This window comes from Xenopus tropicalis, chromosome 4 (genome assembly GCF_000004195.4).
Source record: "Xenopus tropicalis strain Nigerian chromosome 4, UCB_Xtro_10.0, whole genome shotgun sequence".
Classification (NCBI taxonomy): domain Eukaryota; kingdom Metazoa; phylum Chordata; class Amphibia; order Anura; family Pipidae; genus Xenopus; species Xenopus tropicalis.
In genome coordinates, this window is record NC_030680.2 from 62,076,303 (window position 1) to 62,103,558 (window position 27,256).

Below are 27,256 nucleotides of genomic sequence, written 5' to 3' on the forward strand. Positions count from 1 at the left end.
CCCAAGCAGGGATCAGTCTGCAAGGATTTTGTATGCTCTACCTGTGTCTGCGTTGATTTCCTCTGGGTACTCTGATTTCCTTTGAAAACATACAGGCAGGTTAATTCATTTTATAACCTTATATTTCCTGCCCCTCTGGGGAAGAGACTGATGTAAATGATATAAAACCTCTTTATTGTTGTGCTTTATTAAAAAAAAACAGGAAATAAATATACAATCTGTTCATGGCACTTTGTTCCGATAAAAAAGTTATATTCTGGAGCTAAATCTGTACATTCAAATGCAACTCTTTGGGTTGCTACTTGTCATTTTCTATAGTTGCAACCCAACTCTAAAATTGTGTATTACTGCTCCTAGTTAATGTCTGTGCTTAATGTTTCTGTTGTTGGGGATCTCACTTTTAGTTACCTTTGTATGGGCATTGTTTTTACTCCATCACTGCTTAGGTAAGAAAGATGACCTTCTAAAGCTGCTGAAGATTGTGAGGCACGTTCCTATTAGGACATGTTTCCATCAATCTTAAAATAATGCTACAGAAAACAGATTCCCATCACACTTCTCATCTCCTTCTTCAGATTGCTTTATGGATAAATACAGATGACAATAAAACTTGATCCACAAAAAGTCTGGAGAGCAGAAATATCAAATGTTTGGCATCCCCATTTATATTTACCTCTATTATGTAACACCGTGGCATCTGTTTTTCGTTACAATAAACAGTGTTTACTCCAACTATCAACACATTTTTCCTGTCTTATCTTTTTGTTGCAGACAGTGGGTGTAGTGACATTTTTTTATAAAAGGTGACTTCAAAGGTCACAATATTGTAACTATATTCTTTTAAAATCCTAGTTTTGTTGATATATGTTTACATGTTGCATTTCACTGTTCTGGGTTACAATATAATGATACATCCTGATTTAAAGGAGAAAGAAAGTTACAATAACTGGAGGATTCCAAAATTTTAGGCACCTCCCAGTGATTGTAATTACTTACCTGAAACCTCCGTCCGGTGCTCATGTTAGGAGAAAACTGCACCGGCCAGGTTGTATGTGAGTGATCCTCTTCCTCGTTCATTTGACAAAAAGGCTGGCTTTTTTGCTCAACTGCTCACTGGGGGGCGCATAACATTTGATGCCCCCTAGTGATTTAGCCTTTCCTTCTCCTGTAAAGGACTTGTTTATGCTTTCCTAATATTCATTTTAGATTTTCATTGGTTTGAAAGGGGAATGTATTCACTATTTCCCATTAAAGCCCTGATCTGTCCCAGTTCTGCCGCATTTCTCTGCCTGATCCATGGAGAATCCTCCACCATCAACCTGCCCATTTATGTTATTGCTCCACCTATTTGTGTTACTATGCCTACTAAGAACTTCACTCCACCCACTTGAAGTCACCAGACTGCCCCCTAATTTCACGGAGCCCACCCTTCTTGACCAGTAATATTGTTTTGAAAAGGTGACAGACCTACTTCTCACTAGATGTTTGAAGTTTGAAGTGTTCCGTATGTCATGTTGCTATCAATGTTTTGCTGAAAGGTAGACATAAACCTTCCATAACAATTTTGCTGCACCCAGGTAGAACACAGCTTACAGCATTCTCCAGTTAAAGCAAGGCATGAGCCAAAGGCCAGCTACAACAGAGGTGAATTCCTAAAGCTGCACTGTACTGGAAATGGAAAAATAGGTCTGTACTTCATTTTTGGAGATTTTTCAGATCTTTAAGTCAGAGAACCTTTTCTCCAGCCATATGACTTACAGTAGGCACAATATCCTCTATTAGCAAAGGCAGTAATATCCCTTTGCACAATAGATTTCATAGTCTAGAGTCTTACCTTTTTTACCTTAAAGGGTAGGATTCAAGGTATAATTGCTTCTGGCTAACCAGGGGATGACATTAGTTAGCATGTTTGCATCATGGCTGCTTACATCTGCTCCAGGACGTCTGTATGCAGAAGATGGAATACAAAGGTTTCATACAGCTGTGGGAGGATGGATGCTGTCCTCTAGGCAGTTACTGCTCCATGAATACAGATCTTACTAAAGTATATAGCTTTCTGTAGCAATAATGATATGACCAAGATATTATATTGGCAGAAGTAGATGAATTTTCCACTCATCAAAGTGAAATGAACCAAAAATCAAGCCAAATGTTACAAAAGCACACCATGAAAAGAAAAGGTATTTTGTGTCCTTAATGTGTCGAAAAGAATATTATACTGAACTTAAAGTATCTGATTACGACACATCGCGTTTTGGAAAATAATGGAGAGTGCCAGAATCAGATTCACTGCACTTTTATCATCTGTTATTTCCAGACTAAACCTACAACAAACATGGAAGATTCCAAATGGAAAAGCATTCAAGTTACATTGTGTTGTTTATTATAAGACCACAGAATTTCTATAAAAACATAACCTCCTAGTCTATGAAATAATAATGGTGTTTTTGTTGATGGTGCAGAATGCAGTTATAGTATGGATTATTAAACTGCAGAGTTCTGCGCTCAGAAAAGCTTGATGCACATCTGTCTTTGTATAAATCAATCAGAATAGCTATATTCTCCAGGGTTTGGGCAGTTATGTATGTTTTTACGAGCTTCTTGAAATGTTAGCAAAAAGTACTTGCTGAATATTAATAGCCACAGATGTGTTAGTTGTGGAGCCTATTGCCAACTGTGGCTCTGAAAACTTCAAGAAGACCTGTCAAGTCTAAATCCATGTGCTGGTTTCATTGGGGACAGCAAGGCAAGCCTCATAACTATTAACTGTGCAGCTTATTTTATAATACACAAAAACTATTAGTGTTACTAGATGAATCATGGTCAGCAGAAGGAAAGATGACCCCTCCATGCAGTGTGAATATATATGTGCATAAACTGCTGCTGGACATACAGAGTCGGACTGGGCCGCCAGGACGCTGGGAAAATACCCGGTGGGCCCCAGCGGCCCAGACCCGACCCTATTGCTGCTTCCTCTGGCCTCCGATGTCCTCCCCTGACGCGTTTCACCGTTCAGGGGAGGACATCGGACAGGGGCCCCTGTGGGAAGGGGGTTTATGGTGCACAGCGGGGGGGCCCTGCAAGGGACGGAGTTGGAATAGGCACCTTGGGGGGTGCGGGGCCCCTGGGGCAGCAGCCCCGGTGGGCCTTGCACCCCTCAGTCCGACCCTGTCGACATAAGCTTCTGTGAACTTTCACAAAGATAAATAAAAAATAGCCATATAAATGACCATCTTTCTAAAAAATAATGAAAAAAGTAATAGTGCTTTTATGCAAGTTGAATAATCCCATATAAATGTTTTTGGGACAACCAGACACAAATATAAAAATAAGATGTAGTTACTAATATCTGTACTGCACAACTTCATGTTAATATACGTTAATATACAAGTCAATCTCCATATGCAATAAAATACACTAAGTTTGCCCAGGAGCAGTTACCCATGGCAACCAATAAGGTGTTAGATTTTAAACAGATGACTAGAAAATTCACCTGTTGATTGGTTGCTATGGGTTACATGGGCAAACATAGTGCCTTTTAATACATGACCCCTAATATCTGTGAAAAAAGTAAAAGCGCACCTATAGAGCAGTATTGCTGTTGCAATGTAGGAATAGTGATAATTGATCCACAAAATGTCTCCTGGCACCACGACAGTCTGTGACAAGAACGTGACTAGGATAGGAAGCATGTCCACACCATCCAAATCCCCTAGGCAGCTGATACCACCTTCTTGCCAAAAGCTAGCAAGATCCTTGCTTCATCTGGACGCCAACTCCCTCGGATGAGGGTGAACTTTTGCAGCACTGACTGAAATAAAGTAACACTATTTGATATTATTTTCTCTTTTTGTTCCAAATACCGATATATATGGAATTCATTAATCTGGGTGCTGATTTTTATTGATAAGCCATTGATGCATATACTTTTCTAAGTATACACCCTTGAGAGGAAATTCGATGGTCTGGACATGCTTTCTATCCTAGTTACATTCTTGTCACAGACCATGGTGGTGTTGGGGAACATTTCTGTGAGTCATCTATTATTATACTTCATTACATTTCAGCAGCAATACTGCCCTATATGTGCACTCTTTTCCAAAGATACAACCAGTTAGAAATTGCCTTTTACTGAACTTCAATAACAAATATGTTGGAAAACACTGCACTTGGTGCTCTGGGGTGCTGGCTAGTAGAAAATGTGCCCAGGCATTTACACAATTCACAGGGATATTCAGTTGTCTGCTCTGGTTCAGCATCTTTTTTATTTTACTAATTTTAATGTAATTTTTATAGTCTTTGGGATTTTGAGCCATTCCCACTATGACCATAATCAAACCAAAGAATTAAGGAACCTCTACTGTCCCACATTGTGCATGTGGCTGCACCACCTAAGGATGCTGGTAATCTGTGCACCCCTTGCAATGGCTACTCTGCTCCGTGAGGAAGCACATTGCACTAGAAGGCAGGCTGTGATTCTGAACATTTAAGGGGCTGTGAATTAGTTGGCATGGGACTGCTGGCTATGGAAAGTATGGCAACATCCCTATGCTCTGTGACTTAAACATTTGTACTGGGACATTTGTTGCTCTTAAAAAAAGCTCCCATAGACCAACTTGATTTGCCTTTTTGGCCTTACATGGTAAAAATATAAACTGGCTAATTCCTAGAAATCTTCCATTTGAATGGTGCGTCATGTAAATATTTAGTTTAGTTTTATGTTCTAAATTTCTCAACTCTAGATACTATATTATACACAGCATGAGTTTGGTAATGCAAAGTTGCAGTTAAGTTAATTGCAAAGTTATTTGTTTGGGCTCCATATCAATGGCATGCTTCACATGGTATTATTTATTTCATTAACTTTCTTTGGTTCTTCCTTTGTCAGATTTGGCTGGATGTAAAAGAACTGTATCCCCCTATGCTGGTACCATTGGTTACTATAGCAGAGAATAGTAACTGCTCATGTTTCCTAGATTGTAGATTGAGGTTGGGTCCATCACAGAGACCAGTAGTCAGGTCAGGTACTTAGACTTAGAGGCAGAGAATAGGTAAGAAAAAGATTAAAACACAGGAAATTTTAGAAATTAGACACAAAACCAGGAAGGAGCAGCAATAGACAGGTTTTTATAACCCCTTACTAGCTAGATTGCTGATACCTGTCCTTAAAAAAACTGAAACAGAAACTGTACGGAAAATTAGAGAATGCATATTTGGATCACTTTTAATACAATCAGCAGAAAACATAAGTCGTAACAACTGAACTGTGTTTAAATAGAATATATTGGCCCTTTTAAATCATTTTCTGATTCACTTTATTGTGTTATGGCCCTATCTCATAAAGTATTTAAAGTGGTAGTGGCAACGTCCTTCTCTGCCATAAACACTTATTACCGTGGCAAAGCAATATCCTACAGGAATAGAAACCCACTTTAGAGAAGTCATTCTTCATTTGCTATAGTGTGTGTGTGTATATATATATATATATAGAAGTCCAAGCAACAGGCACTCACGTCTGATGGAGTCACAGATCGCCTGGGTGCAGTATTAGAGCCGTAGTTTAGAAAGCAAAAATGGAAGAATGCTGCACTAACAGGGCTTAGTGTAGAAAAAATAGAGTAGTTTATTCAAACATAAACCTCAGGTTTATGTTTGAATAAACTACTCTATTTTTTCTACACTAAGCCCTGTGAGTGCGGCATTCTTCCATTTTTGCTTTCTATATATATATATATATTTAGGGAACCCAGGGTGGCACTCTGCTTCAGCTCTTAGCTCGGGTGCAAGGTAAATGATTTAAAAATCCAAAAGAGAAAGGTCCCGATGGGGACCGAAACGTAACGTTGGCTGTTCATGCGTTTTTAATACACAATTGATTGTTTTTGGAATATAACTCGGTGTTGCTGGTCTTTTTTGGATATATATATATATATTAAAAGTCCAGGAATGGTGCACACAGAGAACTCCAGGTACTGCCTGGGTGCAGAATTAGTAAGCACAAACAAACTGCACTCACAGGACTTGTATGAAGCAAAAAAAAATGTAAACACCGTAAACAATGTAATTTTTTTGCTTCATACAAGTTCTGTGAGTGCAGTTTGTTTGTGCTTACTATATACTGTATATATATATATATACATACTGTTTAGCAATAGTGGCAACAAAATCAGCTGAAACATTATTGTTGATATTAAGTTAAAAGAGGATGCTTAAAATACAGTAGGGAGTGTGTTAAATCCATACAATACAAAATATAAAGTCCTGGAATTATGGGAGCACATTGATCACTTCTAAAATGCAGGTCCACACTGTCAGTCTGTTGATTTGCCAGAGGGGCTGCTGTAAGATGCCATAGACAGTCAGGGCCTATTTTATCTCAAAGTCTGAACTAGAGTTTTCACCTAGCCAGTATTTAGATTACCAGCTGGGCCGGCACTGGTATTACTAATTTACTGGCTATGTACTTGCTGGTATATTTGTAATACCCTATAAATCCCTCACTTTCCTCACCTTCTGTTTCTGCTGAATTCCACCCATTTACTGGCCCTATTCACTTTTTCACCACCCAGTCTCCCTACTTTCTTTTTTTCTCTAAATGACAATGACTGGTATTACAAAAAAGGTGGCAACGCTTGTCTAGACCCGCCCAAATCAGTATACACTGCAAGTATAATGAATAAGTTGGCTCCCACTTTGCTGAAGTTCAGGTACATTAAATATTCAAATAAAAGGTGGGTGCTGCTGAATGTTGCCGCTAGGGTTTATTTGTGCAATTGTGCACTATTTATCAGAGTAGGCTGGACTGGCACATTGTTGTACCCAGTATGTAGTCACAATTTGCTAAAAGCATGTTTGGGCACAAGTACCTTCTGTGAATAGCATCAAAACTACCTTTTAAAATTAGAGTGTATGTGCACTCTAATGTTCCGTCTCCCTTTTAGTAGGCGCAGTAACCCTACTGATTTGGTTTCTGCATTAGGTTCCGCAATACAAAGGTTTTTAACTATGTTATCTCATGCATGGCATGGAATTTTGTTGCTATGTTCAGTAATGATGAGCAAATTTTTTCGCCAGGCGTGAATATGCGCATTTCGCCATTGGTGAATTGTTTTGCGAAACTTCTGTGAAAATTCGCCACAGAGAAATTTGTCACGCAGAAATGTTTTTGTCGCGCGTCAAATTGGGCACGGTCACATCAAAAAAGACGCAGGCAACAAAAAAAATCGTACAAATTTTTTGCCGTTTTGCAAATTTTCTTGCCGTTTCGCGAATTTTATGGCGAAGCCATATGTTCAGCCGTACATGTATGTAACAGGGCTACCCCATCACAGGGAAAGTGATTGGGTAGGCTTTTGCCATAAGAGGTAGAAACCTCACAGAGATACAATGAACCAAGGCCCCTACAGGCCAGCCTTAAGGGTTAGTGCCACCTCCTGGATGAACTAGATATTGCCTAACTTTAAAATAAAATATGTTTCACCTCCCTACAAGTAGCCTTTAAAGCGCCCTATTTAGTTATTCAGCACCAACACTGAAGGGTCATAGGAGGGAAGAGAGCCCAACAGTACCCTGATGTTCTGTTTCAGTAAATTCAGATATTTTTTCCCTGTGTTGGGGGTTCGCTTAATACTCCTGTGATACTCCTGTAATTAGACTGTGAGCCGGTAAAAGTGCAGAGGAAAGAGAGAACGTTCTGAGAATGTGCTCCAGAATCTGATGTTTATACATGTGATTTAATGGCTTGAAGGCTGTCAAAGGCTTGTGAGAAATTTGCAATTCATGTGCATCAATGTCTTTTTGAGTTGTAAAAATCTCTTACAGAAATTCCATTTTCCGTTTATGGGCAGCCAATAATTTCTGTATGACTAAACGAGTTCACATTTTCCCTTATGGCTACATTCTTTACACAGATAATTATTTCCAATCGGTTAAGGTCATGGTAAAATTAAATATTATAGCTTTACATACTGTATATCACATTTGAATGGTGTCTGACTTGAATACAGATACTAATTTTAAAGAGCAGTGGATACAAGTATTTTAGGAAATATTCTAACTGAAAGGTTGATCTGTGATTTACAGCAGACCCTCATTCTTCAATTATATATACATTTTGGAGAGTAGATATTTCAACAAATGTTAATAATAATGTTAGGTATCTATAAGACAAATGACACTAATGTCCAATACTTTTCAGGCAAACAAAGCTGACAAATATTTTAAAAAATCTGTTATGTTTTATAGGAAGATAAATCCCCTTATCTACCTCATGCTTATTGTTGCATACAGCAGTTTGTGATTAAAGGGATCACTGCTTTATCCTGCTATGTCTCTGCACACTTTACATTTTTTTACATTAGCCCCAAGCATGAAGTCATCAAAGAAATATTTTCAAAAGTCCTATGTTTCTGAATTTATTAATAAAAAGTCTTATCAGGAATACATTAGGATTGGAAAACATTTAAAATCTGAGGGGGGTCAGCCTAACGTTCAGATTTGGGGTTAATGTTGATTTGCTGGAATAAGGTGAGAAATACAAGTTTTTTTACATTGCACATTTCTATCCTTCCTTTTGAAATATATGCTCCTTTGTTTCGGTGGTTTACACAAGAGGAAAAATAATGCATTCTGGGGGAACCAAAGTTAACACTAAAAGAGAATGTAAAATACATAACAGCCCTAAAATGTAAGGTAATTCTTAACTCTTCATTATAATTTTATTTTAAAAAGAAGACGCCGACGTAAGGAAAAATGCAAAATCCATATATAGGTATGGGATCCCTTATCTTGTCCAGAAAGCACTAATCGCCCATTGAGTCTATTTTAAGCAAATCATTCTAATTTTTAATGAGCTTGTACTTGATGGTAAGTAAGCTGTGAAAGTCAATACTGGTGGCAAAACAATTCTATGATATATAGCTGATTTAAGGTATGGAAATCCTAAATATAAAAAAGATCTTTATCTGGAAAACACAAGGCCCTAAGCATTCTGGATAACAGATCCTATACAGAAAATCAGTACACTTTTTTTTCAGCAATATAAAGCACTAGATTAGTTATGTCACAATCCAAGGACCTAAAAGTATTTTATAGTCACTTTAGAAGTTTCTGTTGTTTCACTCAATATAAGTGCCTATTCAAAATATTTATAAATGTGCATAATTTTTTGCATGCTTGTATTTCTGTTGGACTAGTGTGTTATTGGCTAACAAGTCAGTTTGGCCACTGTATCCCCAATGAATGTCCCTCATTACTTTATTTCCTAACCTTTTTCTACCTGAGCACCAGCAGACACACAAAGTGCCCGTAGCAGTGATAGCAGATAACAGAGGATAGCTTCCTGCAGGAAACCATGGATCACAAGGAAGCAATAAGAAGGGTCCAGGGATCTAAACGCCACTGAACTGGAGGAGCAACTCTCATAAAATGCAGTAACATAGGTGGTAGTTTTATTATTTATAAAGAATTGAAAAACACCTTTTTTGTGACTGTATCTCATTTTTAGTTTTGTTCTGTTAACTTTTTGTTAGGAAAGATTAATTCTAATGCTTACTTTAATAAGAAAAATATAATTTTTAGAATTGCTGCAAGTAGAGCTGTGTCCAAGGATGTAGTAAGTAGTCTGCTGATTTGGATTATTTGCTGATGTTTCACTTTAACACCCTTTGCACAATGTCTTAACATCTACATAAAGTAAAGTATGACATCCAACAAGACAATAAAGATCAATTAAAGCTACATAAAGTGGTAAAAAGTTAAGCCCTATTGTTTCCATATCAAAATAAAACGAGACATTCTGTATGACATTCTGTATGGGAAATGTCCGGATTAACTGGACTAGAGCCACTATGCAGGGAAACATCTATGCTGAGGCATGTATAGTCTGCAGGAAATGGCATAAAATAGAACCCATTCATGCTAAGTGGATGCCAGGGGCAGCAGCAAAGTGAATATACTCTGCAGAGGTCAGGAAGCACACAGGCAGAATAATTATACAGGCTAGACAAACCAGGAAATCTATAAAAAAAATCTTGGGGGCCTTCAAATCTAGGCAGGTAACTTAAATGTCAGAAGGGGAATTCCAGAACCAAGCAGGGAACTTATGAAATCAGCAGACTGGATCATAAATGAGCTTAATGACCAATCTCCACGTGTCCCAAGCAGGCAGGCATATATAAGTCGTTGATAGGCAGATTACTTAGCAACACCAGAGATGGGACTGTGGAGACAGAGGAGGTAGAGAACTGTTATTTGAATTTCCAGAAGGAAGGGCTCCCAAAGCCTCCACTGACTCAATAAGGAAATGTATTGTCAGTTCATTGCACAGGCCAGGCAGAGTATGGGGATGCAGAGACAGGGCAATATTCATAAATATCTCACACAGAGCATTTCTGTTAGCTATATAGGGCCTCCAAAAAGTGTGCAATTGATGAGTTTGGTGCCGTTATTGTTAAAATTGATCACCTGTCCATTTACTGACATTTAAAATCTTATTAAAAAATGAAGAACTTCATAAAATTACAGGGCTTAAACTGATTTCTTACAGAGAATGCAGATCTATTTTGCATGCCACAATGAGGCCCCTTAAAGGTATTTGTCGTTTAAAGTGAGAATGTAAACTAACAACTGCCAATAAAAAAAGCTTTCATTATGACCGTACAGTTGGCTTGTCCCTGAAAGGTTAACTAACAGTCTGCTTGCTCAAGGTGGCAAGGACGCTTGTCTTAAAAAGTGGAAACTTGAAACCTCTCCAGACAAAGCTTGGCCTAAACACAATCATCTTTTCACCATAACAATGTGTACAGAGAATGATTCATGGCTTGGATTTTCCAGTATCATCTCTGCTTACAGTGTCTTTAACACAGTCCTGACCTTTATGAAATGCATCAGTATTAAAATATTTAGGGTGAAAAAAATACATATTGGTTAAAATATACTTTTCTGTGATTTCGTAGCGATTCTTTATGGGGCACTTATGTAGGGTAGAAGGGAAAGGCTTTGGAAAAAATTGCTAAGAGAGAAGTACTGATTAGGTTATAAATGAAGCGGATAGGCTTAAGGGGCCTCCATCTAAATGTTTTTGCATAAGGAAGGAAAATGCAATTCTAAACAACTTGGATTAAATGTTTTAGTGGTTTTAAAGTTTTTTGTAAATTGCAGTTCAAAGCAGTGCTTGTTTGTCCCTTTCTGAACTGCTGATTCTTATGCCAAAACAATGTAGCAGCGAGCTGTCCTCCAGCCAAGACTCCCGTTCTCTTAAAGCTTTGCATTTTTATTTACAGGTATGTTACTCAGCTGGCTTCTCCTACATTGTTTAAAGAGTCAGAGCCAGACAAGTACTGTGAAAATCCCGAATTTGAAACGTACGTTTATTTCCACGAATCCTCTTTATTTTTCCCAAACAGGAATTGCTCCAGCAGCCATTTAGAAGCATTGGCTCTCTTGGAAAACAATAATGTGTTTGAATTTCACTTTAACTTGGGTGAAAATGAAAACAGTGATGGGAATTAACTCCCTCTTGAACTGAGTGAAACTGAAAACAATGAGGGGATTAAGTTCCCCTTGAACTGAGTGAAACTAAAAAAAAATTAGGAGATTAATTTGTCCTTGAAAATATGTCAAGGACAGGCTGTTACTGACTATTTTATTCCTCTACTATTCTACGCCTCCATAGGACTCAATGGTACTCGACAGATCAAACCTGTCGAATTTTCATTTTACAAAAAAAAGTTAACTAAACATTAAAAGATCCCAAATTATGGGAGTTATTTTCGAAAAACTCGAAATTTTCTAAGAATAATAATGAAAAAATAGAGTTCTGGTGAAAACCCACTTGTAAATCTCAAAAAAAAATCGAATTTATCTCATAATTGCTTAGTAAATGTGACCCATAATGTATAATAAAAACTTAGTTAGATTTTCCTAAGGAAACTCTTAACAGCTTTAGGTGCACATTTTGTGGCCACCAAATTTAAAATGGAAATACCGCTAAATAGAATACATATCCCCTAATTCTTCAACACAATTCCTTATTATGTGTCTTCAAAGCAAATAAAACTAGTGATGGGTGAAATAATTTGTTGGGCATGGATTGCTGCAGTAAAATTCGGCAACAAAAAAATTGACATCTGCGCAAAAAAATAGTCACGCAAAACCTCAATTTTTCAGCGCAACATTTTCCCAAATATTTTGCTGTTTACCGACTCTTTTGCAAGATTTGCAAATTTTACAGCGAAGTGAAAAAGATTCACTCATCACTAAATAAAACTAAATACAGTCTTTCTCATTTCCTAGGTGCAGTTTAAATGCCATCTTCTTGTTTGCTTTGGATAAAATGGTGTTGCAATCACCTTCTAGTTGGAAAGAACATCTATACAGGTCCTTTTCAAAAAATTAGCATATTGTGATAAAGTTCATTATTTTCTGTAATGTACTGATAAACATTAGACTTTCATATATTTTAGATTCATTACACACAACTGAAGTAGTTCAAGCCTTTTCTTGTTTTAATATTGATGATTGTGGCATACAGCTCATGAAAACCCAAAATTCCTATCTCAAAAAATTAGCATATCATGAAAAGGTTCTCTAAACGAGCTATTAACCTAATCATCTGAATCAACAAATTAACTCTAAAAACCTGCAAAAGATTCCTGAGGCTTTTAAAAACTCCCAGCCTGGTTCATTACTCAAAACCGCAATCATGGGTAAGACTGCCGACCTGACTGCTGTCCAGAAGGCCATCATTGACACCCTCAAGCAAGAGGGTAAGACACAAAAAGAAATTTCTGAACAAATAGGCTGTTCCCAGAGTGCTGTATCAAGGCACCTCAGTGGGAAGTCTGTGGGAAGGAAAAAGTGTGGCAGAAAACGCTGCACAACGAGAAGAGGTGACTGGGCCCTGAGGAAGATTGTGGAGAAGGACCGATTCCTGACCTTGGGGGACCTGCGGAAGCAGTGGACTGAGTCTGGAGTAGAAACATCCAGAGCCACCGTGTACAGGGGCGTGCAGGAAATGGGCTACAGGTGCTGAATTCCCCAGGTCAAGCCACTTTTGAACCAGAAACAGCGGCAGAAGCGCCTGACCTGGGCTACAGAGAAGCAGCACTGAACTGTTGCTCAGTGGTCCAAAGTATGTCATTCGGAAATCAAGGTGCCAGAGTCTGGAGGAAGACTGGGGAGAGGGAAATGCCAAAATGCCTGAAGTCCAGTGTCAAGTACCCACAGTCAGTGATGGTCTGGGGTGCCATGTCAGCTGCTGGTGTTGGTCCACTGTGTTTTATCAAGGGCAGGGTCAATGCAGCTAGCTATCAGGAGATTTTGGAGCACTTCATGCTTCCATCTGCTGAAAAGCTTTATGGAGATGAAGATTTCATTTTTCAGCATGACCTGGCACCTGCTCACAGTGCCAAAACCACTGGTAAATGGTTTACTGACCATGGTATTACTGTGCTCAATTGGCCTGCCAACTCTCCTGACCTGAACCCCATAGAGAATCTGTGGGATATTGTGAAGAGAAAGTTGAGAGACACAAGACCCAACACTCTGGATGAGCTTAAGGCCGCTATTGAAGCATCCTGGGCCTCCATAACACCTGAGCAGTGCCACAGGCTGATTGCCTCCATGCCACGCCACATTGAAGCAGTCATTTCTGCAAAAGGATTCCCGACCAAGTATTGAGTGCATAACTGAACATAATTATTTGAAGGTTGACTTTTTTTGTATTAAAAACACTTTTCTTTTATTGGGCGGATGAAATATGCTAATTTTTTGAGATAGGAATTTTGGGTTTTCATGAGCTGTATGCCACAATCATCAATATTAAAACAAGAAAAGGCTTGAACTACTTCAGTTGTGTGTAATGAATCTAAAATATATGAAAGTCTAATGTTTATCAGTACATTACAGAAAATAATGAACTTTATCACAATATGCTAATTTTTTGAAAAGGACCTGTAGATGGGGTCACATTTATTCATCATTTTGATCCAGACAACACAAAGATAAAAATATCGATATTTTCCTTAGGAACAATGGACTTTAATTAGACTTCTATTAGGGTTGAGAGGTAACATATTTGTTTCTCTACTTTTTACTGTACGGATACGGGATCCGTTATTCAGAAAGTTCTAAATTACGGGAAGGCCATCTCCCATTGACTCCATTATACCAAACAATTTTAAAATGATTTTCTTTTTCTCTGTAATAATAAAACAGTATCTTGTACTTGATTTCAACTAAGATATAATTAATCCTTATTGGAAGCAAAGCAATCCTACTGGGTTTATTTAATGTTTAAATAATCTTTTAGTAGACTTAAGGTATGGAGATCCAAATTACGGAAAGATCCCTTACCTGGAAAACCCCAGGTCCTGAGCATTCTGTATAATGGGTCCCATACCGTATCACAACAATGTATAACTGAATCCACATGTATTTCTGAACCAATGGAAGTGACACATGAAGATTATCAAATATGCACAGTGGCATTCCTAAAAAACTGTTTCTGTTTAATTAATTACAATAAGGCAAAAAAAAGTAATACTTGCTGAGGTTGAAAAAATACACACATTCGTAAAATTCAATCTGTTCTCTAAACCTTCCTAATTTCTACTTGATCAGAAGATCTGAAACTGCTTCACTTTGCCTCATTTGCAGAAAATGTACACTACTAACTCTAAAAGTGCAATCAGATCAAGGATGAGCTACAAAAAAAAAAAAAAAAAGAATTAGAAACAGAAAAATAATTAGATACAGCTAAGAAATGGGAAGTTATTGTACACAGAAGAGTTCTTTGAGCATGTTTACCTTATTTGAGGATTTGAATAAGGTAACCTGATTAAGAATGTAACAGTAGCCTACACATTTTTAAATCTTAAAGAAGAAGGAAAGTTATAATCACTGTTAGGCACCCCTTCCCCCCCCCCCAGTAATTGTAATTACTAACCAGTTACCCTGGGTCTGTGCTCCTGTTAGCTGAAAGCTGCACCACAGAGTGATCTTCTTCCTGTTTCTTCCTTCTTCAGGCGGTAGAGAGAAAGGCTGAACTTTAAGCTAAAAGGCATTTTTTTTCACTCTGCTGTGAAGGTTGCTTTGTGGTGCTCACACAGATTTATCCTGGGTCAGTGCAGTTTTCTGCTAACAGGAGCACTGTCCCAGGGTATAGAGTAAGCTATTTAAATTAGTGGGTGGTGCCTACAATTTGGCACCCCCTGTCATATTCCTTTTGCTTTAAGTGTATAACCTTATTTTTGCCAACATTGAATCTCATCTTCCAATTAGCCACCAAGATTGCCAGGTTGTCCAGTTACTCCTGCAAGCATGCTACATACAGGATGGATTCAAATCAAGTCAACCAGTCTCTATACAACATTTTTTAGCCAAAAAAGCTTTGACAAAGTCCAGGTAGATCTAAGGCAACCCCACTGTGCAACTTTCTAAATCAGGGGTTAGGGTTGAGAGAGCCATAAATACCACATATTTTAGAATGTAATTCCGTGAGAGCCATACAATATGTTTGGGCGTAGATGCTGCGGGGCCAGGTGCAGATGCGATGCAGGGGAGGGCGTGGCCTGCGCTCGGCAGATAGAAGACATGTTCTAAGGCTTAAAACACGTCTTCTATCTGCCAAGTGCAGGCCACGCCCCCCGTTATTTTTTTTATTTAAGATTTGGCAGAGAACAAGATGCAGCCATCAAAAGAGCCACATCTGGCTCGCGAGTAATAGGTTCCCTACCCCTGATCTACATCATAAAAAGCATAAAGACATGCAGATTACTGATTATAATTCCATTTTTTAGAATAGAACATTTCGATTTGATATCTTAACAAACCTTTATAGAATTTGCACACTATAGATATCAACATTGCAGGTATATAATAATCAGGCTGAAATTATAGTCCAATGCAATCATGGGGCTGCCCATAGCACTGTGCTTTGCACCTTGTGCTGTACTAAAATCTTATGCATGCAAGTGCTCAGTGGATGTGGTATTTAGGGTTTGTAAATGAGGCCTAGTATCCCATTCCATAGTGCAATTTAGCATTTTACAATTAGCTTAAATACAGTGGCAAGTAATATTCTAAGTATCATGCTCTTCATACTCATGAAGGATAGTATATAGGTCAGATAATCATTTGCTTTTTCTTGGATTGAACTGGTGTTACAAATTATTTTGTTTGTGAAGGATCATGAAATAGGTTAAATGAGGTTAGGAATTTTGTTGAAAACATCTCTCAACACATTAGTGTTTCATGTGTTGGAAAACACAGAGATGAATATCACTTCATAGATTCATTTTATTTGGACAAATTCTTGGCTGCTGCAGTGCCAAAAAGTAACTGTTTTTCACAGCCATATAGAAGAAGTGAGAAATATTGTGTTTCTAATTGTATGGTGTTTTTAACAATATCTCCTGCAAGAAAACCATGGTGTAACTCCAATAACATGTATTTACCATGAGTATCTGGTTTTTGAAGCAGTAAGGATGTGGTTTTTGAGTCAACGTCTGTCTGGAGTCCCAAGAACATCTTTCCAGTGTTGCATTTCAGTGGAAATCCTGAGACTGATGCTTCCAGTATTAACTACTTTACATATTTATTGATATAAAAAAGATTCTGTATTTGTCTCAATAATTATCAACAAACATCAATAACTAATATAGGTATATTCTAATTAGCCAGCTTACAATACTCTCAGTATACAGCAAGACTACCTATTGCCACTTCTTACTCATTTTATTTTCATCATAAGTTTCAGTCTCAAGTCCTAAAAAAGCCCTTTAATAAATTAGAGAGCCTTTATTCTGATGGTGTGTGATTAGCCCTTACACTGTTTCTAGACAGAAATTCTCTTTTCACAGCATCAGCTATAAAAATATGCTCCAGTGCTGTAATATCTATAAAGGAATCATGAATTCAAATAATTAATCTTTATCCTGGAATACATTGTAATCTACTGAAGGGGCAAAGCCAGGCACAATAATGATGCAATACAAGTCTGTTAATGTATTATTATGAAAAATCATGGAACAGTCCAAAGTCCACAGAAGAAGATGTAATGATAAAACTGATAATGGAGAAATGATAATGAAATGGATAATGATAAAGTGGTTTCAGAAGCCTACTGTCACAATCTGTAACCCAAAACCCAGAACAATTGCCAAGGTCCCAGTCACAGCTCACAATTCTGCCTATAACAGCCACCTTTGGCTCCGGCTATTTTCTTTCTGTAAAATAAAATGTAAATCTTAGTAAATTTCCAATATACATATATTGTATATACAAATATTGTACACATAACTGCTTGCTGTTTTTATTTCTTTTTTTTCTCCTTAACCTGACTACTCACACCACTGAAACATTGTATTGGTGGTCATCTCTCCTTCAGCCAAGACTCAAATTCCTACAATGCCTTGCTTGTTCTGTGATTTACAGACCAGACGTTGGGTGCAGGCACTTTCTATGATAATTAATGCAAAATTGTGCCCCTCAGCAGGCATTGGTGTAATTTTGCACCCAGTAGTGTGCATAGTGCTTGTACCCAGCATTAACAAAAGACCCATTTACAGTATTTGTTTTCATCCCATGGAGGATTTGCCTTCTGAAATCCCTGCTACAGTGATGTTTGATTTTTGTCCTGTTTGCCCTCTGAGAAAGAAGTGGCGAACGTGCGTCAGGGTAGATTGTGGAGTAGGTAATTCTACCTGGATTATCCCAACAGGGAATTGGTATTGTTTTTAAACTTATTTTATTGTATGATACAGGTATGGGACCTGTTATCCAGAATGCTCAGGACCTGGGGTTTTCTGGATAAGGGATCTTCTGTTCCAATTTTACCTACTTTTCTATATCAATATCTTCAATTGTTTTTTTCACAAAAGAAACCTTTTATTGAAGGTTGTGATCACATTTTTTAAAGTTATTTAAAACAGCACGTTGTCACTTTAAAAGCACTGATAACACTTTGTGTGAGTTGCAGTAAAAAATACCCTAGCAACCGACATCTCCTGACATACCAAACTGAAAAGCTGCTTAGCATAAAGGCCAATTACAGATTGTCTCAAAATATCAGTGTCTACATTATACTATAAGGTACTTAAAAGGTATGGACAACGGAGTATCCATCACTGCTCTGGCCCTTGTAATAAGTAACCCCTATGTATGATCTTAGCCACTTATCTTGTTTTATCCTGGTGTCAGCCCATACCTGCTTATTTTGCTATTTTGTTAACTGCATTGACCACGACCAATCAAATTCTTAGTCCACCTTGAGCATTTGTTTAAGATATAATGGAAATAGTGTCATAGTTTACATGAATTCTAATACCTGTATTAATAAAACCTCAGGCTTCCACCAATTTCTCCTCCAGTCTGTTACCGAATCTACTGCTGAGTGGAGGAAGTGAACCTGGACCACCATGCTGGGCCCTCTCCCCTCCAGAAGAGCACTCATTCTATTTTTGGGAAAGATGCACAAACTTATATGCAGATTTGCCCATAATGAGATTCCAAATCATGTCTCCTGCAGGCACCGGTGAAATCACATCAACTGTACCCCCAGTAGTTTTGCCACTGGGTTAAAATATACACGAGGGCAAATAGCCATTTGTTCACACTAAGGCAGAGCCATATTGTACAACACTCTTCTCTCACACACAGCATCATGTGACCACGCTGTGAGTCAGCCCAGGTAAAAGAAACAAGTATGGGGGCTGCAACAGCTGTGAGTTATAGCTGCAATGTTATCAGGAGAGAGAGGCAGAGAATCACTATTGTATTATAGAGACTGGGGCACCTGTGTGTACTCTCCTTGTGGGGAGAACTCGGGGGGATGGCAATTGACTCCTTACCCTTCTCACATGGATGCCTATATGATTTATGGAGGTTTCTGTAATATGTATTGCATATTGTGGTACTGACATCAGGGTGGATGCAGAATAGATACCTGGAGAATAGATTCAGGCCCAACAGCCAAGCAGCCTGGTCACTGCCAGAGTAATGAATGATTTGTGCTGCTGCCCCACCCATCTGCTCCTGGACTTGAAGAAACATGCCCACAATACATACCTTGTATAAAGCATTTCCCCAATTTAGGACAAAGGTCTTCCTATTGCTGGGGCTGAGTGTAACCCCTATCACTATTCAAGGAAGGGACACCCTACTAGCTAAGCACCCTCTTGTTTTCACCAGACTAAGTAACAGCACTGACTGAAACCATGGCTAAAGAGCAGATCTTGCCAAGAGATATGGCAGCACAGTAACTGCACTTACTCAATAGGTCACACATACAAAGCAAAGCTCTGTGAGCAGAATAAGCTATGTATGTACTGTACATCTAAGGCCAAATAATTGCCATATACACCAGGGTACACTTCCCCTTTAGCAGCACCTGTCATGTGATGAGAGTTGACTTTACATCTAGGGGTGTACAGTTGGTTTAGTCTGTTGGTTGCCACTGTGGTGAGAGGTAAGAGCACAACCCTTCTGAGAGATTTTATGCCAAATAACCCTCATTTTAGCTAAAAAAAAAAAAAGGGAGTGTAAATAGTAGGATTCTGCCCCCCAGACTGATGGATGTTGTTCCTTTTACTGATTTTAGTAAATTTGGAGAATTTTCTACTAAAATGGGCTTTGGAGATGCGTTTAATCTTAGTGCTTGTTTTCACCAGATTTAGCAACAGCAGCAGCACTGCCTGAAACCATGGCTGGTGAGCAGATCTTGCCAAGACATATGTCAGCACAGTAACTGCACTTACTCAATAGGTCACACATACAAAGCAATGCTTTGTGTGCAGATATAAGCTATGTGTGTACTGTAAATCTAAGGCCAAATAAGTGCCATATACACCTGACTCATTGGGGTACACTTCCCCTTTAATAGCAGCACCTGCCATGTGATGAGAGTTGACTTCATACCTAGGGGTGTGAAAGTTGGTTTAGTCTGTTGGTTGGCACTGTGATGAGAGGTAAGAACACACACCTTCTGAGAGATTTTTTGTCAAATAACCCTCATTTAAGCTAAAAAAAAAGGGAGTGTAAATAGTAGGATGCTGCCCCCCAGACTACCGGATATTTTTCCTTTGATTGATTTTAGCGAATTTGGAGAATTTTCCCCTTGGAGATGCGTTTAATCTTAGTGCTGTTTGGCAGGGCTGGATTTTAAATCTGGTTGGGAGACACAGACCCAGGATTTGGCAGCTACAGTATGCAGGGCTGCCAGCAAATATACACATTTTCCCACTGGAAATCCCCATAAAAAGACAACATCTGCAAAACCATAAAATACTTTATTTTTGTTCCCAGTTTTGAAAGGCTTCATAGACTTTTGCCCCTCTCTCCCCAGGTACCTACCCTGCTCTAATATACCAACCTTAACATGTAACTGAATGTAAAGGAATAAATACCAATAATTTGGGGCCGTTTTTTTTCTGTCCTTGCCCACATTAAATGTTTCCTATGGCAGAGGGGCAATTATCAACACTGGGCAGTAATGCTTGGTGACTAGTAAAATTTGTATAGTTCTACAATCTGCCCAGGGGCAACCATGCCCAGTGTTAATAAATGAGCCCAACTGTATTTTCCCTTTCTGCCTCCAACAGGCACTTTTACTTATTATAGACACAGGGCCTAATTTACTATCTCTTACTACTGAAGAGGATGAATCTCAATCAGTGGATCAGAAATTCACGCACCCACCCTCCCACCCCCTCACCGACACACGCTCCCACCCTCCCACCCCCTCACCGACAAACGCACCCACCCTCCCACCCCCTCACCGACACACGCACCCACCCTCCCACCCCTTCACCGACACACGCACCCACCCTCCCACCCCTTCACCGACACACGCACCCACCCTCCCACCCCTTCACCGACACACGCACCCACCCTCCCACCCCTTCACCGACACACGCACCCACCCTCCCACCCCTTCACCGACACACGCACCCACCCTCCCACCCCTTCACCGACCACCCCCACCCTTCACCGACACACGCACCCACCCTCCCACCCCTTCACCGACACACGCACCCACCCTCCCACCCCTTCACCGACACACGCACCCACCCTCCCACCCCTTCACCGACACACGCACCCACCCTCCCACCCCTTCACCGACACACGCACCCACCCTCCCACCCCTTCACCGACACACGCACCCACCCTCCCACCCCTTCACCGACACACGCACCCACCCTCCCACCCCTTCACCGACACACGCACCCACCCTCCCACCCCTTCACCGACACACGCACCCACCCTCCCACCCCTTCACCGACACACGCACCCACCCTCCCACCCCTTCACCGACACACGCACCCACCCTCCCACCCCTTCACCGACACACGCACCCACCCTCCCACCCCTTCACCGACACACGCACCCACCCTCCCACCCCTTCACCGACACACGCACCCACCCTCCCACCCCTTCACCGACACACGCACCCACCCTCCCATCCCCTCACCGACACACGCACCCACCCTCCAATCCCCTCACCGACACACGCACCCACCCTCCCATCCCCTCACCGACACACGCACCCACCCCCTCACCGACACACGCACCCACCCTCCCACCCCCTCACCGACACACGCACCCACCCTCCCACCCCCTCACCGACACACGCACCCACCCTCCCACCCCCTCACCGACACACGCACCCACCCCCTCACCGACACACGCACCCACCCCCTCACCGACACACGCACCCACCCTCCCACCCCTTCACCAACACACGCACCCACCCTCCCACCCCTTCACCGACACACGCACCCACCCTCCCACCCCTTCACCGACACACGCACCCACCCTCCCACCCCTTCACCGACACACGCACCCACCCTCCCACCCCTTCACCGACACACGCACCCACCCTCCCACCCCTTCACCGACACACGCACCCACCCTCCCACCCCTTCACCGACACACGCACCCACCCTCCCACCCCTTCACCGACACACGCACCCACCCTCCCACCCCTTCACCGACACACGCACCCACCCTCCCACCCCTTCACCGACACACGCACCCACCCTCCCACCCCTTCACCGACACACGCACCCACCCTCCCACCCCTTCACCGACACACGCACCCACCCTCCCACCCCTTCACCGACACACGCACCCACCCTCCCACCCCTTCACCGACACACGCACCCACCCTCCCACCCCTTCACCGACACACGCACCCACCCTCCCACCCCTTCACGACACACGCACCCACCCTCCCACCCCTTCACCGACACACGCACCCACCCTCCCATCCCCTCACCGACACACGCACCCACCCTCCCACCCCTTCACCGACACAGGCACCCACCCCTTCACCGACACACGCACCCACCCCTTCACCGACACAGGCACCCACCCTCCCACCCCTTCACCGACACAGGCACCCACCCTCCCACCCCCTCACCGACACACGCACCCACCCTCCCACCCCCTCACCGACACACGCACCCACCCTCCCACCCCCTCACCGACACACGCACCCACCCTCCCACCCCCTCACCGTCACACGCACCCACCCTCCCACCCCCTCACCGACACACGCACCCACCCTCCCACCCCCTCACCGTCACACGCACCCACCCTCCCACCCCCTCACCGTCACACGCACCCACCCTCCCACCCCCTCACCGACACACGCACCCTCCCACCCACCCCTTCACCGACACACGCACCCTCCCACCCACCCCTTCACCGACACACGCACCCACCCTCCCACCCCTTCACCGACACACGCACCCACCCTCCCACCCCTTCACCGACACACGCACCCACCCTCCCACCCCTTCACCGACACACGCACCCACCCTCCCACCCCTTCACCGACACACGCACCCACCCTCCCACCCCTTCACCGACACACGCACCCACCCTCCCACCCCTTCACCGACACACGCACCCACCCTCCCACCCCCTCACCGACACACGCACCCACCCTCCCACCCCTTCACCGACACACGCACCCACCCTCCCATCCCCTCACCGACACACGCACCCACCCTCCCACCCCTTCACCGACACAGGCACCCACCCTCCCACCCCTTCACCGACACACGCACCCACCCACCCACCCCTTCACCGACACAGGCACCCACCCTCCCACCCCTTCACCGACACAGGCACCCACCCTCCCACCCCTTCACCGACACACGCACCCACCCTCCCACCCCTTCACCGACACACGCACCCACCCTCCCACCCCTTCACCGACACACGCACCCACCCTCCCACCCCTTCACCGACACACGCACCCACCCTCCCATCCCCTCACCGACACACGCACCCACCCTCCCACCCCTTCACCGACACAGGCACCCACCCTCCCACCCCTTCACCGACACACGCACCCACCCACCCCTTCACCGACACAGGCACCCACCCTCCCACCCCTTCACCGACACAGGCACCCACCCACCCCCTCACTGACACACGCACCCACCCCCTCACTGACACACGCACCCACCCACCCACCCCCTCGCTGACACACGCACCCACCCCCTCACTGACACACGCACCCACCCACCCCCTCACTGACACACCCACCCCCTCACTGACACACGCACCTACCCACCAACCCCCTTCACTGTCACACGCACCCACCCCCTCACTGACACACGCACCCACCCACCCCCTCACTGACACACCCACCCACACCCTCACTGACACACACACCCCCTCACTGACACATGCACCCACCCACCCCCTCACTGACACAGGCACACACCCTCTCATTGACACAGGCACCCACCCCTCACTGACCCAACACACACCCTCCCACCCCCTCACTGACCCGACACCCACCCTCCCACCCCCTCACTGACCCGACACCCACCCTCCCACCCCCTCACTGACCCGACACCCACCCTCCCACCCCCTCACTGACACAGGCACCCACCCGCGCACCCACCCCCTCACTGATATACGCACCCACTCGTTCACTGACAAACGCACCCACCCCCTCACTGACATACGCAACCTCACTGACATACCCACCCCCTCACTGGCATACGCACCCACCCCCTCACTGACATACGTACCCACCCACGCCCTCACTGACATACCCTCACTGACATACTGACATATGCCAGATAATTAAGCTTGGTTTATATGTTGCCGGGCTAATGAATATAGCAACAGACACCTTAATGCAAAATTAATGCAAAAGAAATCAGTGCTTAGCTTTAATCGGTCCTCTAAGGGGCATCACCATAATTTCTGATCCACTGATTGAGATTTATCTCTTTAGTTGTAAGAGATAGTAAATTAGGCCCTGTGTCTATAATAAGTAAAAGTGCCTGTTGGAGGCAGAAAGGGAAAATACTTATTAAAATATTTATTAACACTGGGCATGATTGCCCCTGGACAGAATGTAGAACTATACAAATTTTACTAGTCACCAAGCATTACTGCCCAGTGTTGATAATTGCCCCTCTGCCATAGGAAACATTTAACGTGGGCAAGGACAGAAAAAAACAGCCCAAAGTATTGGAGAGTATATAAGAGCAGGGCAGGTACCAGGGGAGAGAGGGCAAAAGTCTATGAAGCCTGTCAAAACTGGGAACAAAAATAAAGTATTTTATGGTTTTGCAAATGATTTCCAGTGGGAAAAGGTGTATATTTGCTGGCAGCCCTGCATATAGTAGCTGCCATCCTGGGTCTGTGTCTCCCAACCAGATTTAAAATCCAGCCCTGCCAAACAGCACTAAGATTAAACACATCTCCAAAGCCTATTTTAGGGGAAGATTCTCCAAATTCACTAAAATCATTCAAAGGAAAAATAGCTTCCTACTATTTACTCCTTTTTTAAGCTAAAATGAGGGTTATTTGGCAAATAATCTCTCAGAAGGGGTGTGCTCTTACCTCTCACCACAGTGCCAACCAACAGACTAAACCAACTGTCACACCCCTAGGTGTGAAGTCACCTCTCATCACATGACAGGTGCTGCTATTAAAGGGGAAGTGTACCCTGATGAGTCAGGTGTATATGGCACTTATTTAGATGTACAGTACACACATAGCTTATTCTGCACACAGAGCTTTGCTTTGTATGTGTGACCAATTGAGTAAGTGCAGTTACTGTGCTGCCATATCTCTTGGCAAGACCTGCTTATTAGCCATGGTTTCATTCAGTGCTGCTGCTGTTGCGAAGTCTGGTGAAGACCAGCACTAAGATTAAACGTATCTCCAAAGCCCATTTTAGCAGAAAATTCTTTAAATTCACTAAAATCAGTAAAAGGAACAACATTCACTAGTCTGGGGGCAGCATCCTACTGTTTAACCCAGGGGTAGGGAACCTATGGCTCGGGAGCCAAATGTGGCTCTTTTGATGGCTGCATCTGGCTCGCTGCCAAATCTTTAATAAAAAAAAAATAATGGGGGGCGTGTCCTGCGCTCTCCTCCACATCGCATCCACATCCAGCATCCTTGGCCCCCACCCTACCTTGCCCCGAAGCATCCGCGGCCAAACATATTGTTTGGCTCTCACGGAATTAATTTTAAAATATGTGGTGTTTATGGCTCTCTCAGCCAAAAAGGTTCCTGACCCCTGGGTCAGAGCATAGCACACACAGGCAGCATAGGGCAGGCAGAGTATCCATTTCAAGCTTACACAAAGGTAAGCAGTCACAGCAGCCAGACAGGTGGGGTGCCATACAGAGGGGGGCCGCAGGCCGCCAGTTGGACAGCACTGGTTTAAAGGATTCACTTAAAGTAATATATGGAATTATACCTCTGAAAAAGAAACACCATAGTTTATGAAAACATTCCCAACTAGCATAACAGGCTCTTCAGACATTAGGGTCTATGATTGGTTGTACAAAGAAACCACTTTAAAAATCAGCCCCAAGGAACAAAACTGCGATATGTATCAGCCAGCAAAGACATCTAGATTTTACAATACATGTGAGAAGACTAAACCCTTTTGAATTTCAAAGAAACCTGGAAATATGAAATGATAGAACTTTCATTATTTACATCATATATTCTATGTCTCATGGCATGTACAAAAGTAATTCATGGGACAACTTGGTTTAAGCTTGTGGTTTTCAATATTTATCCTAACTATATAGGGATGAGCAAATCCCATTACAGATGCCTCAGTGTCCTGGGAATTATTTTATCAATGACAATTAAATCTGAATTTCATATAATGGAAGTAAGAAACTTTCAAAATATCAGCTTAAAATGCTGTACTATTTCTACAATAATCAAATTCCTGTTCACTATCCCCCTCATCTCTCTCTTAATGGTCTGTGTCGGAGTCAGTTGTTTTGAAATACATTTAGCTCTGATACATTGTCTAGGGCAAGGGAATACATGCCAATGCATTTGACCGAAATATCAATCAAAATATGATTCCTACATGTAGAAATACAAACTGCAGAGAAGTGTAATACTGAAGAAGTAAGTTATTTCAGAAATGGTGAAGCATATTTAATTGATGAATAAATTTAGAAAGTTTCTTATTTTCATGGGATGAAGATTATTTGACACACACCCACTTCAAACCACACCTATTTTATCACAATGGTGGTAGCACAGCAAAATCCCAAATGCTTGGTCCTTACTGTGGGGATATCAACCATCATTCATATGTGAAAGAATTATGTCATATTAAGATATACCCTTAAATTCCATATGCCTCCTCCTCCCCTGTGGATAGCAGAGCAACCCCCAGTACATAATTACACACCTTTGGGACCATTTAATGGCTATTTCCAACTGCTAACAAACTCCCACAACAAACCCCTGCCAGGTTCACCTCCCACAAGCAGCATAGGGCAAGCAGAGTATGGCACACACAGGCAGCACTCTGCCTGTCCTATGCTGTCTGTGTGTGCCATACTCTGCCTGTCCTACCCTGCCTGTGTGTGCCATACTCTGCCTTCCCTATGCTGCCTCTGTGTGCCATACTCTGCCTGCCCTACCCTGACTGTGTGTGCCATACTCTGCCTGCCCTACCCTTCCTGTGTGTGCCATACCCTCCCTGACCTATGCTGCCTGTGTGTCCCATACTCTACCTGCCCTATGCTGGCTGTATGTCTGTATGTGCCATACTCTGCCTACAGTACCTATGTCTGAGGTGTGAAGAAGTGAACAATGGGAGTGATTACAGTCTGAGCCTGAGGTGTGAACACTGCAGGGGGTGAACAATGCAGGTATTAAAAGGTGTGAACAACACAGGGGATTACATTTTTAAACAATACAGAGGGATTACAGCCTGAATCTGAGGTAAGAACCATGC